This window comes from Cygnus atratus, chromosome 14 (genome assembly GCF_013377495.2).
Source record: "Cygnus atratus isolate AKBS03 ecotype Queensland, Australia chromosome 14, CAtr_DNAZoo_HiC_assembly, whole genome shotgun sequence".
NCBI classification, from domain to species: domain Eukaryota; kingdom Metazoa; phylum Chordata; class Aves; order Anseriformes; family Anatidae; genus Cygnus; species Cygnus atratus.
Genome location: NC_066375.1, coordinates 15328006 through 15346834, shown reverse-complemented (window position 1 = coordinate 15346834; position 18829 = coordinate 15328006). Strand labels below are relative to the sequence as shown.

At 38.0% G+C, this 18829-nt stretch overlaps 1 protein-coding gene across 4 annotated transcripts in view; it reads right to left on the bottom strand.

Annotated features, from left to right (window-relative positions):
* The window catches only part of SLIT3 (slit guidance ligand 3), a 508988-nt gene that overhangs the window by 375879 nt on the left and 114280 nt on the right, over nucleotides 1-18829 (bottom strand). Inside the window, exon 1 of one of the 4 annotated variants that reach the window (XM_035562879.2) lies at nucleotides 6429-6791. The exons of the other annotated variants lie outside the window; for them this stretch is intronic. The gene's annotated coding sequence lies outside the window, so the exon portion shown is untranslated. Of the gene's footprint in view, nucleotides 1-6428; nucleotides 6792-18829 lie in introns of those variants that run through there. 4 annotated transcript variants of the gene reach the window in all.

Genomic DNA, 18829 nt, shown 5'->3' with positions numbered 1-18829 from the left:
TGCTGAAATTTGAAGTTTGATGACCTCTTCCAGCAGTCAGTAATCAAGGTAGAAGGAAAAGGTAGTTTGCTTGACCTTTGAAAAGTGTATCAACATAGCTTGGCCAGGACTGCTTGTAAAAAGCTACTTGTATTTCCAAGGCATTGGGCTTAGACTTGCTGTACAGATTGGACATGCCTGTGCAGTGTCTGTGTTAGTCTCTTTAAATGCGCAACTGAGCAGGACAAGCTCAGAGGAGGAAATGAATTCACAACAGGCGATCCTCAAGTTGATTAACTTCACCCTCAGCAGTGGATGTCAGTCATGTTAATTGGAATCAATACACAGCAGTTAAGAGGGCACAGGGATAATCAGGCAGGGCAGGGTGACAGGTCCATCAGTTCTTAAAATAAGCTATCTGTTAACAACTTACAGTGGCATGTCACAAACCTTCCCTGCAAAGGAATGCAAAGCATCTCTAAAATTCCAATTTAACACACAAATGAAGATAATTGGTCAACACTTAGCCTACAATCCAGCAATAAAGAAAACAGCCATTACAAATTAAATCAACGTTAAACTGATCAAAGTAGTAAAATGAGAAAATAGGCTTCCACCATAGCTTATACGAAATCCTTGATCCGACTATTACACAGAATAAAAAGAAAAAGTAAGTCCTAAAATCCTGCCAGAGATAACTTTAATTATGCCCAGCTGCAATTTTATTGTACACCTAAGGCTGAAATCCAACGCACAGTTTCGAAAGTAGTAATACACTATAAGATGAAAAAAGAATAATGCCACAAAGATTTCCTACTCTTTAAATGAGAAATCACTTGGGGCACCAATTAGAATCCTTTAAGCACCCTTTTCTCTTAGATCTACAGTCTAGCACCATGGCCTCTTCCTCCCACTTCACAACCCAGCAGGCTATCTTGATCTGTGAGGCCAAGATTTGCAGTCTCGTGGAATAATGTATTGGAACAAGAGACATCTAGGCATTACGCTGTACACAGAAATGTCTCTTGGATAGATCCCACCAAAAAAATCCTGAAGAAAAAGCCAGCCCTGTCCTTAGCACTGTTATCCTTTCTGGTAACATTGCCTGTATTGGCACATAGATATGATATACCAGATACCAATCCCTTCTGCGTAACCTTATATATGAAGTTGAGAAATCTGTTCCAATACAATAGGAAGAGAATAATGCACCTATAAGAGCAGGTACCTTAGCTTAAGAATACAAAATACCGATGAATTTGAGCCTTACAAAACTTTTTCCTTAGCCTTTTAAACCCAATACAATACAAAAGGGATTAAATTAACCTTTGGCCAAAGGCTTTTGGATCTTTCCTACAGTCTTTTAGGGAGTGAAATGAACGCCAGATGTTTTATTGCAATGTCTTCATATTCTGAACTACAGCAAATATCTTTAAGACAGCACCACTGTTTTTCTTTCTTTTTACAAAGGGGTCAAAACAGATTTAACGGATTGTGGTGCAATTGCCTAAAGTAACTAGGAAAATAAAACTAACATTCACATTTTAAAGAAAACGTACAGCATTGAAGAGACTTTCAGGGTAGGGCATAGCTGCATTACCTGAGCGTTCCCTAGGCTTCCAACCTTAGATGCTATCGCACTGGGGGAACCTGGTGTGCTAGCTCTAAGGAACAGTATGGAGCGTAGAGCGGAGTGCAGACACCACGGCTAGGCTCTGTGACCAGGTGGTGACTTGATTGTTCTTGTGCACACCGAGACCGATAAGCCGCACTTTTTGCTACCCTGAGCCAACGACCTGTCATGTTTTGACAAATGCTGTACTCTAGTGTACTTTTGCTCATTATAGTATCATTATAATACCAAAATACACCTCCATCCTAAAAGCTACCCACCTCCAAGGTGCGACCACCCCTCACCGAGCATGCGCTCTGAATTTCTCGGAGCCTATTACTTTAAACAGAGATGGGCAAACTTTTCACCAATCATAACTAAGATATGCTTGACTAGAGTCACTCAAGCTCCATCTAAAAGATAGAAAATAATATCAATTGGCCTAAGAGAGAGGGGATGTTGGGGAAGATACCTTCCTGAGGATCTCCTGACTCCTGGGATCAGTCGATGGGCTGAGCCTCTATTCCCCCCCACTGGGACGCCTTTGGGTGAGATTTGAACATTTGGTTATACTGTGTGTCTCCATGGAAACTTAGAAATCTCTGTAGAGTCTTTGTGCCTTTTAACGCATTAATTTCCAGGCTGCGCACCTGCGTATTTCATGCATGCTAGCTTGCTTTTGCAGACAGTAACTATCGCCAGCAATCCAAAGAACCTGTGTACCTGTTGCTGTAATAAATTGCACTTAACTGCATTGTTCCTAGCCATGATAGTTCTAACTGAACGCAACTAGAGGAAGGGTGGTTATACGTTACTGGTGAATCTGTGACCGTGGTAGTTCAGTGCTCTGAATCCGACCAGACCCATATCGCTTAATGCGTTATTGGTGAATCTGTGATTGTGATAGTTCAGTACCCTGAATCCGACCGGACCCACAATGGTTAATCGGCTACACCCCTTAACACGACGCAGATTTATATAAAATCTGTAGTCATCTACAAACTATCATTCTTCCCTTTAAACTTAACCTAAGCAATTAAATGGACAGACGAAAATCATTGTTTTTTTCCGTCTCAGATCAACACAGAAACTTTGTGAAATCTGGTTAAGCCCTTTAAGGTGAGAAGCTTTCTGTTAACCTCTTTAGTCACAGAAATAAAAGTCACAGGGTAAAGTCACAAGGAAATAAAGGCATCCTATTCATGATTGTCAATATCAACTGGTCACCCCTTCTACGAACAAACATATCTTACAGAGCCCGCAGTTGCTAAAAGAACTTTTAAATGAAGAGAAAGCAACAATTTCCTCTTCAAAACCACAGCTCTGCTTTCTGACATTTGTCCACCTGCCAGTGCTAAAACACCAACCCCGTCATCGAGCAGGTCAGCTCGATGGACACACGATAGCATCATTCCATCCACCAAAAGCTTGCCTGGATATCAAGGTTAAGAAGCAGCATTCGGCTGGCCAAGGCAGAGGAAGTGGCTTTTTCCAGCTAACAGGATCAGAGCCACATGCCCACTGCAATGAAACCTTAAAATTAATTTAAAGAAAGATTACTGATGTTACTCTGCACTTTGAGAATTCTCTTTAAAAGTATAATTTCCCAGTTTGCAGGGGTTATGTATCAACAGATATCTTCTGTTTCTCTACATCTATGTATTAGAATAGTTGCCTTAGGAGGTAAGTCCAGTGCAAATATTGGGCTGGTTAGGATTCTTGAAGCTTTTCTTAGGAATCCATCTTTCCTTACCACTTCATTCAACAGATCTGTTATTAAGCTTTTTTTTTTTTTTAAACTATTTTCTTAATTTAATGTGATAGTGAACCATTTTGCAAATGGTTCTATTTTCAATAACATCATGAACATGAAGGGTGGCAGAGCTTACACAGTCCCAGAACACACGAGGAGTTACAGTACATCTTTCTTAGAAAGGGGTTTCCACTCCTATATTACATGGTGTCTGGCCTGATGTCAAACTTCTGAGTGCTCCGGCCAGAATAACCCATTAGATGGTCTAGTAAAAGTCCATACCCTCTCTTGACTTTCCGTTTCTTTGTATATAAAATACTAAAATTACCACACCCATCTGAATGCTTTTTTAAAGACTATGATCTTCAAAAGAGGTGCTGTACTTAACGCATATCTTTAAAAAAAAAAGTCAGTCTACATAACAGTAATATCTGAATGCGAACCAGACATTACAGCATTGTTTTTCTTTGGGCATCTAGTTTAATTTTTGTTCATGTTCCCACATCAACTACTTCAACAACACACAGAATTATCACTTGCCAAGAGAAGACTCAGATGTCAAACCAAGAGACTTGCCTATACAGGATATATAATAGCACTGAATGTGCAAGGTATGTAATAACACTGAATGGATTTCATCACCTCACTAGGCTTAAACTTCCAGCCAACGAAGCAGATAGTTGGACACTTCTCAAGATTATTGTTAAGCACTGGCGTAGCTTCTATGATTTCTTGGTTGTTATTCATACACACTGGTCACGCTGATTGATGCTCACTCACTTCCAAAGAGCAACCACTGCAAGCATAAGTCACACCAACTTAACATAAACTGAAAAAGTTGAGACTATCTATGATAGTGGATTAAACCAGCAGTTCAAGCTCTAGGTTAACAAAAAATATATAAGAAAATAGTTTGTTTGTTTTTTCAATGATTTTACATTAACAATTTCAAACCATATAAGCTTAACTAGTAATAGGAGAAAGATGAAGGTCGTCTTGAGGTAGCAGATTAGTATAAATATATTGAATGTGATACACTGTCAATTTAATAGCTTCCAAAAAAAATATTGCTTCTAAATAAGGAATAAACTACTCTCTTACACCAAATCAAGACTAAGGGAGTGTTCTGTCATTTTAGTCCTCAACTTGGAATCATTTATTAAAAGTACAGGTGCATTAAAATAAAAACACGAACATAACATTTCTATGTTATGAGTATAGGACACTTCTTTTTTTATACTCTAATAATCCAAAAAGCTTTCTAGAAGAGATATTTCTAAAAGAGATATTTGAACTTAATGGATACAAGTCAACTTATAAAAACAGTAAGGCCATTTTACTATTACAAATGGTTTCAATCAAAACTAGCATCTTAACAGCATAGACATTTTTGAATTAGCTGTATCATACCTACTGTTTTGGATAGAAAACTTAGAACTATTTCTATAGTTGGTTTCCATTAACTGCAAAGGATTAATATGAAGTGTTTTATTATTACAGCAAGTGGAAGCATGAACGTTTTACGCACAATGAAGACAAGCTAGTTCCAACAAAGTATAGTTTAACTATAACAGAATACATCTTGGCATAGAACTGCAACTGCCTAGGTCAGCATTATGGGTCTTGACCACCTGGAGAGATGTGAAGAGACTTACAGGGTAAGCAGTACCATAGCTCCTTCAGACTGAAAGAGTGAGAATTAGCTGTCATTACTGGCTGCAAACATTTAAATTACCTTGGGAACCGTTAAATGCCTCTAATTGATGGACGAAGCCTGTTTCTCCCACGGCAAGGGGCATTTGCACCTCTGGCCTATAATTGCATTGGTGTTTCATTCTGGAGGAACCGAGCTGTTACTGACATAAGGAATCACACAAAAGCAGTTAACTGAGAAATTCCTGTTTTCAAGAAAAACCTCGAAAAACACTCAATTAGATGAGCCATGTTTCTTACTAAAAGAATCCACAGTATGAGCAATCACTAATGTAAAGTATGTTAAACACTTCAAAAGTGGAGCAAGTGCTTAAGTCACTTCATATAATCAAACACTTTGTAAACATGAATATGTGCAGAATCTCCTAGAAGGATATACCTGAATGTGGTATTTCCTGCAAGGGCATTAAGAAGGCTGGTACTAGCACCATGCGAGCAAAACACCAAACACAATTTAGTCAAAGCGCTGCAGCTAACACTATTACCAGGTAGAGTTTCTTCAGGGTTTCCACCTAAAAGACGACTACTTTGAATTGAAGCTCTACAGATTGAAAAATCATTATGTTACCATTTTAATCAACAGGATAAATGCAGGAGTCACGTCTAAATATGAAGAACTTTCTCATTGAAGCAGCTGGCAGGAGAGCTTATGTGAGAACTTTGGGCTTTTTTCCTAAGTTATTTACTTGAGACACAACCCTTATTTTTATTGAATACATACGGTATGCCATACTTCATTGCAGTCTCTAAATATTATGTTTTGGTTTAGTTGTATTATTTGTATTAAGATTATTTTTGCAGTTCTTCTGAAATATATGAGAAATCATCTCAAGAATGAAGAGTTGCACACTACATGATTACATGGGATTCAAGCATATACAATTTACATTCTTACAGATTAGAGTGTATCAACATTACAAAGATCACGTGCCCTAAATCGCTCCTCTTAAACATTCTTTTTATCTCATTGTTAATACGTCAGCTATGTGTTTTTGAAACATACAAAGTAAATCAATCAACATTTAAGTACTGTCAGGATTTCAGGGCTTGTCTGTTGTCTTCTCATTAAACCCCATCCTTATTTCTTCTTTTGGGATAAAGTTTCTCTCAAGTATATTTGCCTTCTCCCATATTAACTGAAGCTAAACAGAAACAACAGTAACTGACAGTCCAGGATATACCAGACTCAGCAACACCACACCAGTATCAGTCTCCCTATATCCTCATGTCTTCTGTCAAGATTAAAAACAAAGCTTCGCAGAAAGATAACTGTAAGGGACGGTGGCCTAGATAGAGTATATAGCAATTTCCTCAGTCAGGTAGGTAAATACAAGCATGAGACAATACAGTCTTCAGGGAAGGGTAACATACCTCTGAAATTAAAGTTAGACACATTCCTCACACAGGGAGTCCAGCAGGAAGACGTGATGAGCAACAGCAGTACCACATGTAAAAAGCTAGCTGGGGTTGCATTAAGAACTGGCAGGCGGGAGACGAACTGCAAAGAAAAGCACTGAAGAAGCAGTTCACTCTGATCTTACTAAAAGAATCCACAAATTCAAGGCATAAACATTTAGTATGCCAATCCTAAACTCACAGAACAATTCTTACTGAGGACAGAAAAACTAAGAAAATCTGCTTGCATGATAACACGAGTCAATCACCTTCCTGCACCCTCTACATGTTGCAGGCTGGCTTCTTCATGCCTGCAGTACAGCATGGCTTCACCACACATCATGTGGTTTCAGCGTCCACAACGATGCTGGGCCAACATGAAGAGTGTGGAGCTGCAGTCTCCACCAAACCTGAGGTTTTCCTACTGACACTGGGAGGGTTTGTGCAGAGAATGCCTGGTATGAAAGAAAGAAGCCAACTTCTGGAAACAGACTGAAGAACCGTCAGGAAAAGAAGAATCCCATTCATTTGGCAAATCTAATTTCTACATGCTTTTGGTCTGACAAATCCTGGCCTAGATGTTGTTTTTTCTCCTCTGGATTAGCAAATCAGACACGTTTACCCTACGCACAATGAGATCTGGTTTTGTTATCTCTAAATATTCCCCAAGTCCAGTCAGCCTGAAATTAAATACATAAGGGCTGCATTCCCTTTAACATGAACATTTTCTCCGTGAAAGAGATTGATGGCAAAACCTGGGACCTAGACTAGCATCCTGGGACTACTGCTAAACAGTGTTTAACTCTGATATTGGATTAAGATCCCTTACAGCCAAGATATGAATGTCATGTAGAAAGAAGCTGCTTGGCCAAAGCCACAATAATCGCACTTTGTGCTTAAACAGGGAACTAAAAGAGAAAAGTGATGCTATCAGGTTACTGATACACTCATCAGCCAGATGCCTTCTCCTTACCTATACGAAAAGGCTTGAAAGAAGGTTAAAAAAAAGTTTTCACAGTGCGGCTTAAGTAATCACAGAATTCTTGTGTGCACACCGTGTTATTTTATTAGCTACAGCTCAACCACAGTGTTAACTATTCATGTCTCTACCCGATTATTCATGGCAACACACAACTAATTATTTACTCATAGCCAACTTTCATTTTTGTAGTCAGCTCCTGCCAATTTAACAAGGACAAGTTAAAAAACAAGATGCAGCAGGCTGAGCTGGACACAGAACAGCAATTTACACCACTTGGAAATCGTAACGTGGGAATATTTCTTAACTAACAGAAGATAACGGTCAGATTACAGCTCAAAGTAGAGAAATTTGTCTGAAAAATATGTAATATAAATCCTCTCTCTTAAAACTAGCAAATTCGGCTCTATTAAATAGAGACAATGCTCAACAGCTAAATTCATAAAAGTCTCCAGTAGCTAGACTCTTGAAAAAGTGTCACTCACTGCACAAGTAAGTATGCATCACAAATGACATTAAACCACAGTTGTATCCAAGAGACTACTGACAAAGATTGTTGTTAACCCCTGTACTTTGAAGCTTTATATAATCTTAACATCAAGCAAATATTTTGAATCAGTTGAATTTTTTATTTTTTGCTTCAGTCTGCATTGAATTTTTATTCCAGTACCTCACATATTTGATGGTTTTGTAAGTTAAAACTAATAACATTCAGAATATATCTGCTTAAGAGTAACAAGCACTTCATTGTCGAAAAAAAAACAACACAACAACACAGTATTAGCTGACAAGTTCAGGAGACAATTCAAGTTGGAAAAACTAAGTCTCAGCACCACTTGATGTTCTTGGGATAGCTTTCTTGCTCCTACAAACACTTTCCTAGGCAGCGGGGTAAGGGGTGGATTTCCTCCTGCTTTGTAAGTATTGATGACTTCAGAAGGATCGTTACTGTCGGCTCCATTTGATGTCCAATCCTGTTACACACTGTCTTGGACATTCCATTTTACACTAAAGTCCACTGAAAGCCAAACCGGACACATAGAGCATGCAAGAACTAGTGAGAGCATGGCACTGAAAGTTTTGCATGTGATGTCCTGCATTGTAAATCTGAATCCCTGACAGAGTTTAAACCTGTGAAAAGCAAAGGGAATTTAAATAACGATTCAGTTATGGGAGCAGGTGGTTGTTCAACTTGAATGTTCATCCTGCTGTTAACAGCTTACACATTCATACTACAGTACACCAAACAGTAAAGCGCCAGAAAGAATATAAGGTGTTAACAACCACTACAAAATATTTCTGTAAGGGTACATTTCCTCCATTTCCCATCAACATAAATTCTGACAACAAAAAAACAATATTAATCCATGCATTCATTCATCTATAGCATCTGCTTTTAATCTACACATTAAAAGATGACAATTTCATTTTTAATTTTTTCTTATTAGCGATTGAATCAATATTTCTACCCCATTTTATACAGTCAACTCATTAGTTTCCTGAAGCTGATTAAGTTTATTCAGATATGTCAAAAGGAGACTAATTTCTATTTAAACAAACATACAACGTCGAGTGTTCTGCTTCACAGAGACTTCACTGCACATCTGCATCTCTTTAAGTGGAATCACTTTGTTAGCAGGAAAGCCTTCAGTTCCCATCTACCAGGCTGAACAAAGTTTGTTCCACAGCAATTCACCGTACTGTTGGGTAAAGTACACCCATGTAACTGAAGACCATTTATTAGCAAAAAAACACACAGTGCCAATGGCAATGCAATGAAAAATTTTTTTTCTGATTTTTTTTTTTCTGAAAAACTCTACACTTACTAGAGATGCAAATTTTCCATGGTTGTGAGGTCTTTGGTAACATTAAGTAGCAGATGAATTTGCAAGCCTCTCAGATAACACATCAAAACATACAACTTCACACTTCATGACAGCGTAACTGCAGGGCTGTTGTTAAAACATTTTTCATCCAAATCCAAAATTATCAAAATTACCATGACTGGGAGGGCAAGGGACAAGGGACTGGCAGCAGCGTTCCTTACCAGCATTCAATTGTTATCATTCAAAAATAACAGGGACATTTTGCAGACAGAAAGCCTCTGAGTAGCAGCTTTACTGTCATGGGCATGCAGAACTGGGCTTACAGATATGTTTCATTGACAAAGGAGACTTCCAGGCTACCCCAAAATTCCTCTGCAGTTCTACAAGTTAAGAAAGGAACTGCAATGCAAATTCACAATGACAGGAGGGATTGAGCACCCGATCTCTTTGGTGAGTTAGATAGACTGCCCTTTTTCCCCTGCCAGAGATTACAGTCCTGACAGCAAACACAATCACATGAGCTCTCCATAATCCCTGCTGCTACAAAGACAACTGGGTTTGTTCAAGCCTGACCTATTGGCTGACTTTCCACTGAAGCATGGTAGGGATCACACAAAGTCCTGCTTCTGCTAAGCCTGGCATGGAAAGCAAATGACAATGTCTTAATCATGGTGGCTACATTTTTTTTTTTTTTGGGGGGGGGGGGGGGGGGGGATGGGGACAACAACACCACAACTCTCTCACTATGCTGTATCTGAAGAACAGGAACTAGTGTTGGCAAGCAGTCTTTTCCCTTTACTCACAAGATTTACTACCAGCAACCTCCCAGCAAAAGCAATAGGACACATACTGCATTGCTTTGGGGAATGTGTAGATAGTATGGAGTATTATATCGTGCTTATTCATTCATTCCCTTGCAGATTTGATTTGTAAAAATTTCAAAGGCAATTTTTCACCTAGAATTTTGTGCTTGGTATTTCTGAGGTTTGTGGGTTTTTGTTTGCTTGTTTTTTAAGTATTTTCATACATATTTAAATGAAAGAAACTAACTGAATTATTTTCAATAATTATTAACTGATTATTTTCAATATCTCAGTTGTCAGGCAAAAAACGAGTGCAAACCACAAACAATATTCTTTAGTAACTTTGAAACCCTGGAAATGTGTGAAAAGCGTTTTATACAAACAACAGCTTCTGTAGCTGCATAAAGGGAGTGAAATAGCTGACGAAAACATATCATTTTTGTACCTTCAAATAATCTGTTTTGACAGTGTCAGAGTAGAACACATACATTAGTGATTCCTCATTTGTATCAGCTCCACTGATAGAGAATCAGAGTTAATTTCCTAACTAAAGAAAACCACATGCATGTTTTACCACTTCCTGCCTTTTGGAAAAGCCTAAATCTACCTATGATTCCAAGTTTATGAACCAACTTCACTATTTCCTTTGGAAGATGACAGGAATCCACTAATGATGTTAATGACTACAAAGTTTTAAAAACTGAGACAATTACCTCTTTCAGTCTCTAAACAGGTAATCAGTTGTGACCAACTTTTCTCAATTTGCTAACAATCAGTAAGTCTTAACTAAACATTTAAAAGCATAAGGACTTCATTTAGAAGTTTAAGTAGAATCAGTATAAAACTTAAATGACACCATCTGTTCCTAGCAGACCACATTCTTCAAGTGCTGTAAGTGGAACAGGGATATATAGCTCAACCAAAAATAGAAAATTGCATGCTAAAATTAAGGAAATCTCTTGAAATTCAGCTCCAGAAACACTCTGAGACACCTTCTTAATTGTTATCTACCACCAAAAGGTAACACATTTATTCTTTTAGTGCCTGATGTATATGTCGCTGAAGGGCATAGAAAAAATCCCACTGTGACTGTACAGTGTGAAAAAGAACTATAAATAATGATGTATAGTAATAAAATATCATGGTTTAATTTCAACTTGTTCTGTTAAATCAGAAAAGGTGTACAAGGATTTAAATATTTGAAGACTTAGACAATGTTTTAATAAGCTAACAAGGTTTTTAGTTTTTTGAAAAGCTACAAGGAAAAGTGTTAAAACAGAGTATTACCCTAAAAGAAAACACTATGAATTCAGTAAGTTAGGCATAACTTATCCAAGTCTCAAGAACAATTGCCTTCATTCTTAAAAAAAAATACTGAACGAGTTTCAAGATGACATTCTCAAGATGACCCCTGCTGACGTCACAAGGAGTAAAGGAGTTACGTTTTGCACACAATGAAAACAAACTACAACCTCAGCCATATTAGAAAAGCATACACTACAGATCAAAGATGTGCACATTTGTACTATGATTGCAACCCACAATGGCATATTCTATAGCATTACAATTTGGCGTTTTGAAAAACAGTCCTCTATCAACCACAGTGAAAATACACTGCAGCGTATGACCCACCTGAAGAAGTCAGGAACTCACATGCCTCCTATTACAGTGAAAACTCATGTGCAAACACTGTAAAACATTCTACTGCTACTCACTGAGATTTTACTGAAATGAATATAAAAGTTCAAGTTATAATACTTGCTATACGCTTGTTTTTTACCACTCTAATCAGGCTAAGTCCTCCACTATCCTGAGCACTTGCAGTGGAATACTTCAATTCCTTTTCCCTCCAGTATCTCTTACTCACCAGCTCTGTTAGAGCATGCTTTTGAGGGGGAAAAACAACAGTCAATCTTTGCTGGAAGCTTATTAGGAAGATTGACAACCAGGGAACCCAAACCACTCATCCCTTACCTGAAATCATCACACTACATGCTTGAACTGAAGGGAGAATTTGCAGCTGATGATAGCAAGCAATGTTTTTCTCGAAAACAAAAACCTGTCCTGTTCTTTCTGTGTTTTACTTAGAGTTTCTAAACATGGAGTAAACCACGTAAATCACGACTTAGAAGGCTGGGGTGAGAGGGGGGAGGATCACACCACTCCCACTGGAGCACCGACACATTCCTGGGCAGCGTGGGGGGACAGCAGGGGCAACAGGCTGCAGGTGCGGACTAATTCTAGCAACCCAGGGGACAAGGCACTTTATAAACCTGTGCTATCACTCTGTCATCCATAAAATTTGTACAAAAACCTAAGTGATTTTCAGTACAGTGTTAGGATACACACCATATCCCAGTTACAACAACTGTTATTTCTTCAGAAATTGAAAATGATCTGAAGACACATTTGCAACCTACAAGTGGTTTAAGATTTATGAACCTACTTTACACCACTAAAGCAATACTGCAGTCAGTATGGCTTCTCAGGAGCACAGCCTTAAACTAATGGAACAAAAAGTTGTACTGTAAATGAGTATTTAATGTTACAGTTCTGATATTAACTGACCCAAATCACAGTTTGCAATAGTTTGGGTTTTTCCAAGTTAGGCCTTCTGAGTTTTCCCCTTACATGTGTGCTGGAGAAGTTCCCATACCAAAATTACAGCAAATACAAAATAGACTTGAGACAGTCTATTTTAAATCACTGTATCTCCTATTATAAAGACTTATGCGCTTAAAAAAATATGTCAACACCAGCATTCAATATCCACCAGATAATGCTATCTCTAGGCACATCGAGGAAGCTGGAACAGGGAGGGGTTTATTAACCTCAATTAACCAGCATTGTATTTCCATCCAACTAGATCTTGAAACTACACAAACTCACAAGGCAATTATTCTCAGAAAATCTGCAGACTACACAAATTCAGCAGCTACGTGTATACGAGCCTCAGCCTCCAGGTAGCAAGTCTGCACACGGGCACACGCACACAGCCCCAGAGGAACAACGCTTATAGGAGGGTGGGGAAACTGCAGGAGCAACGCTTCCACAACTGAGATCACAGCCTTTTTCCTTCTATGCAATTTACCTGTGAAAGATTGGTTTCCTCCCCATACCAAGAAAACTTCCCTGCAACTTCACACTTCTCTTTTCCTCCGGCCAACAAATGATTCCTTGCTCAGTTACCACGTTTCTTTACAGCCATGCCAACCTATTACTTAACTTGGTGTGAGTAACAACAACCACAGCAAGAAAAAACACTGTCAGCTCCACTTTTGAAATAACGCTGATTAATTTATGGCATGTTATATGAAAATGCAGCCATTTAATCTCTGCCTTGATTGGCCATTCTGTAACAGATAGACTTTGCGAGATGAGAAACTAACATTCTACCAACTAATTTTGTTTCTTGGTTTTCATTTCAGTAAATCCAGAGATTTAAATTGCCATGGAAAACTGTTACATTGTCATTCAGAAACAGACAAGAACAAATTTCATATTCATTACATCATTCTCGGCGCCGGTACACTTATATTCTTTATCAATGACATTATTGATTTTTCACTTCTGTTTTATAGAGAAGACGACATTTCAGTTACTATCACCTCATATGTAAAAAGGCTATGAAGGAGAAACAAGTGAGAGGTCTTGTCGGGAAACTGCTCGTATGAGAAGCAAAACGTGCTGAAATAGCTGAAGGTGATTTTCTAACTATGATCATGATTAGCTGCTTTTAAATCACGGTAATGAGCTAATGGAGTAGTACTCATGCAGAGGAAGTCAATGGGAATCCATTTTAAAGCTAATCAAAAGACAGTCCTCAAGAAGAGTCATGGTTTATTTCTCTGTTAGGTCAGACCAACCAGTGAACTGTGCACTTGAAAAATTTCTGCCAGCAAAGCTGGGAAGCCCTGTTCCCCTTGTGCCTGTAAAACCACAATAAATTTTGCTTTAAGGGAACCTTCTACTACAACAAGGGACAGAAAAATGTTTTATGTGTGTAGAGAATAAAAATAGGAGAGGTGTAATTAAGAGCAAGTAAAAACACACACTGCACTCATGCTTACTTGCTGAGCATCTAATCCTGTCCTAGCAATGAAGAAAAAAAAGGCTGAACAAGTGGCTAAGTTAGAAGCTTGCCAACACTTTCACCATTTCAGTGCAGCTCTTCTTCTAGCCCCAGTGGCCCATTCATGCTGCTTTAGCATCTAAAAGGAAAATTTCAAGACAAACAATGTACAGTTGTTCACAATTTAACAATATTAAACTTACTGAAGCATATAATGAATTACTTCAGTAATGACTTGTAATTGACCTGGCAGATAAAGATTTATGAAAGATTCAACAAGAAAAGTAGAAGCAAATACCTGAGCAAAGCTGCATTTCTATTTTTGGTTAGAGGAAGAAGAAGAAGAAAAAAAAAATAAAAAAAAGATGCCTTGAAGGAAAACACAGCTCCTAACACATTGGCTACAGCAATGAGCAGAGTGATGAATGACTATGCTGTGCTGAAAGGGCACATGACAAGAGGATATTGTTCTCACCTGTGGACCTCTACTTCACTCAGATTTTAATGAATCATAGTCCTTTCAGTTCACTTACAACTCTCAGCTTCTTTACTCTCTGTACAAGACTTTAACATTTCTGTTCCCAGCATTCGTAGAATTACTGTTGACCGAAGAATTTATTACTCAATCCAGTCGACAGCATGCTGGAAACAGAAAAGATTTAGGCTGTCTTTTCTATACATTCCCAACATCTCATTTTTACTCAGGAAATATTCATCATATTCTAAAACATTCCCCCCTGCTCCTTTAGCTACAACATGGCCAAGGAGCTGAAGAATACAACTGTGCTACTCAAAAACACACACTTACTGAAAGGATTTATTTAAAGATTTTATTACAACTGTAGTCACAGAGTGAAAAGTAAGTTCAGTATAGCATCACTAACACAAAAAATCAGTTTTGGGATGCAATAAACACTTTACGCGCCCCTTCTTTAAAGTGAATTAAATAGACATCTTTCTGCACTTATCGAAGTTATAATATCCAGCTGGAATGTTCAACGTTTTGCCATTCTATTGCACTTGACAAATAAGTAACTGTCAGATATGCTCAAAAAAACTACGTGTTTAATCACCTCAAATGTTAATTACACTACATTATAAACTGTAATGCAGAAGTTAATTTAGCTTTTCCTTAACTCCTAATAAAAAAGAATTAAGGAAGCACTGCATCTTTGCAACAAAGACATCAACATTTTATTTTAAATTCTAGGCAGTATTGTACAGCCAATTCTGTGCTATTCACACAAGCAAATATTTGCTTCCAGTTATGCCCCCATATTCTAACAAAAAAGCTGCACCTTTCAGCAACTTGCAGTATTTCATACTCAGAATTTGCTGCCAGTGGTCACAATTGTTATACGAACAGCAGACGTTGCAACAGAAATTTGTGTTAACCAAAGAGATGCTCTATGTTGAAGTATTCAACAGAAGAAAAGAAAATAATGAGGCAACAATGATTTAGTAATAAATGTTTGCCTGTCAACATACAACTAAACACCAGAAAATCCTTAAGCAAAGCAAGTTTTCTGAATACCAGTACTGTGTCTTGTACTGATTCAAGTTGTTTCCTACCTTGTATGCTAAGATCCATGACTAAACACTTCTGACATTGTTACTCGAAGTTGTAGTACTGACGGTACCAGGCATTCCCCATGATAATACCCTGCTTTTAGAAGGCTAGAACTTCATTAAAACTAAAAGGTTACATTCAGAAAACAGAAGTTAAACTTTACCAGCTTTACTCAAAAAAAAAAAAAAGAGCGAAACATTTTAGATGTTCCTGAGTACTGATACAGCATGCGCAATTATGGTGTAGGCACTATTGTGCAACTTCAAGTGATTAGTTGAATATTATGGATTTTACTTTTTGAATACAAATACAGATCATCAAGTCATGAGATGAGTCATCTTTCCTCTTATTTGGAAACAACAGAGTGACATTTGAAAAGATCAGTTTTTTGGACACACACGGGTTCTTAGGAGTCCAAATCCTTGAAACAAAATCTGACAATAACAACTAATTTCCATTATTTTTAACTGGTATTCACAAACACTCCTAGTTACAAACTGATGGACTTTTAAATTCTAACTGTGATAGTTTGCCCGTCACAAAAATAATGCAACTCAAAGACTATAGATGTCAGTTCACACATTAAACAAACAATGTACTCTTATATTGCTACTGACCCCTTAAATCAATAACCTGAATTTAAGTCAATTTGAATCACTGCTTTGTCTGTTTGACAAAGCATCTGGAATAGCTTTAGTGTTTTAAAATAAACCACAAGACAAAAATCATCAGAAGCAAGATCATGCTTAAGACGAATACATCACTTAAGCACATTTAATGGCAGGATCAGATATAATTTTTCTTAACTGAGATTCATCTCCCTTTTTCTTCACAGCACACTTTATCTGCATGTAAGTCTACTTTGATCCAAATCAGACAGACTGATAATGCCAAGGCAGTGTTTGTAATTCCTCTTATGTAATTAAATGCCAAAAGCTGAAATGCAATTATATACACAATTTTTACATGTCCTAGAACTTCTACACACTTGTATGCACCAAAGGAAATGTGACAGGACATTACCCATTTTTAGCTTCTAGCTCCACTGAAAAATTCATTAGAGCATGGGAAAACTCAAGATTGTGTTCTTAATCTTACTACACGAGAAGTCATATATCCGAAGTCAAATTCCTGTGGATCTATTGAAAACTACTGGAAAATATTAATATTTGCAAGAAGTATTTCTGCAATTAGAACCCCAGCCCCCTTCCTCCCCCCACCCAAGACCAAGAATCAAAACCTACATTTTGAAATTATCATCATCATCTCTGAATTAAAATTCACATGATTAGATATTCACCTACAACAGCCATCATACTGGTGTCTTCCCAATTCATCACGTGCTCTTAAGCATAGCAAAGATTTTCACGTTCTGAACAACCAACAACTCAATCGTGTAAACTGATTCAATGCTTTCAGTAGTTTATATACTCCACAGGATTGAGTTTCAACATCATTCAAATTGGCATTTGCCGTAGTCAAGTTACTACCAACAGTAAAGCTAATGAAGCTATCAATATGAGCAATCCAAAACAAGCTTTGTGAACAGGCAGGAACTTACCCATGCATGACTGTTATTTTTCCTAACAGAAAATCATTTCAGAGCCCTTGAGCAGTTTCAGAGATTTAATCACTGAAACAACTGACTGCACTTTTATTTCAGAAGGGTGCTGTTTAGAAAAAAATGTTGTATCTGTCTATCAATCTGGTATTCCAAATGAATTTTTTGAGAACACTCTCAAAAGTAATTATATATGCCTTCCTAGCATAATTTGGAAATACTTCCTCATACTCAACCTCATAAAACTCTTTTCATGTTACTAAACCTGAATAACTGCTCTGTTCTGAAACCGCAGAGTTATAGTTCACTACAAAGCACTTAAGTAGCTGAACAGCTCAAAAATATTCTGACCTTTATATTTCATTGAGTTGAATAATCAGCACATTTCTTTTGGATCTCTCCATATTATGTAGTGTATCTAAAAGGATAATGCTTTGGTCTACTTAATCAAAAGGTGAGCAATGAACACTTATCTGCAAGGGTCATATTTCCTCTTTTGGCCAAAAGAAACAAACATGGAAGGACAATTCTGCAGTACACTTGCATCTCCAACATATAGTTAGTTATTAAAAGTAAAATTCCTTTTGCCATCCTCAAATAGTTAGTGCGTGACAAAAGGCTATGTCCTTTTATTTATTTACTTGTGTAATAATAAGTAGGGAGGGGAAAACTGGGCCTGGCCAGCAGAAAACACAAGCTCTTGTCTACCTCGTCTTGGCTGCCATATTGTGGTTCAGCTGGACCCCTCCAGGATGGGCAGGGAAACAGCCGAGCCTTCTGCAGGCAAAGAATAGCACAGCAAGGAGGCAAGCTGGAGCACAAGTACAGAGCCAAACAACCCTGAAAGGGCTGTCTAAATCCTTTCTAACAGACCGCAAAGAGTAAGCTGAATATCAACTACTGAAGCAGATAAAGAGGAGGAAACTTTTTTTTAAATAAGAGCAAGTTTCTTGACATTTGGTAGAAACCAGGAGCTGTCTAAGAGTACATCTGAGAAGGAGCACTCAGCTAGTCCCAAGCAGAGAGCACAGGTCTGAGTTCAGTTTTCCTGTGCATGCTTTACACTCCAGAACCACCTTCTGATTTACAGAGGCGCCTCGCCTAGCACTGCCATTCTCTTCTCAACACCCAGCTCATGGTCATGGACAGAAGACCTCCCACAGCTTGGGGGCACGCTCACACTCAGGCAAGTTCCAACCAACCTGAGCTTCTGACAAAGATATTAAGGTACACTTTAAATATGTACCAGTATTACTCTGACCTGTGCAGCAGATATTCTGAAGTGCTTTCAGAGGTTCTCTGTGCTGCTCAGACCCCAGTTGGCTCTTTCCATCTCTAGCCAACCTGAAACATCTGAAGACATAGGTCATACACAGGTATACATAGGTCATACACAGAAGAGTAACAAGAGTGACAGTTGGAAAATGCCTTAGCTTCCAAGTTAAATAAAGCTCTGGAAATAAGATTCCAGGATATATAACTGGCTATGTCAGTGAATCTTGGTGTTACCTTTACAACATTTCAGACCAAACATGCAGATCTCCTGAGCAGCTGACACTACCATTA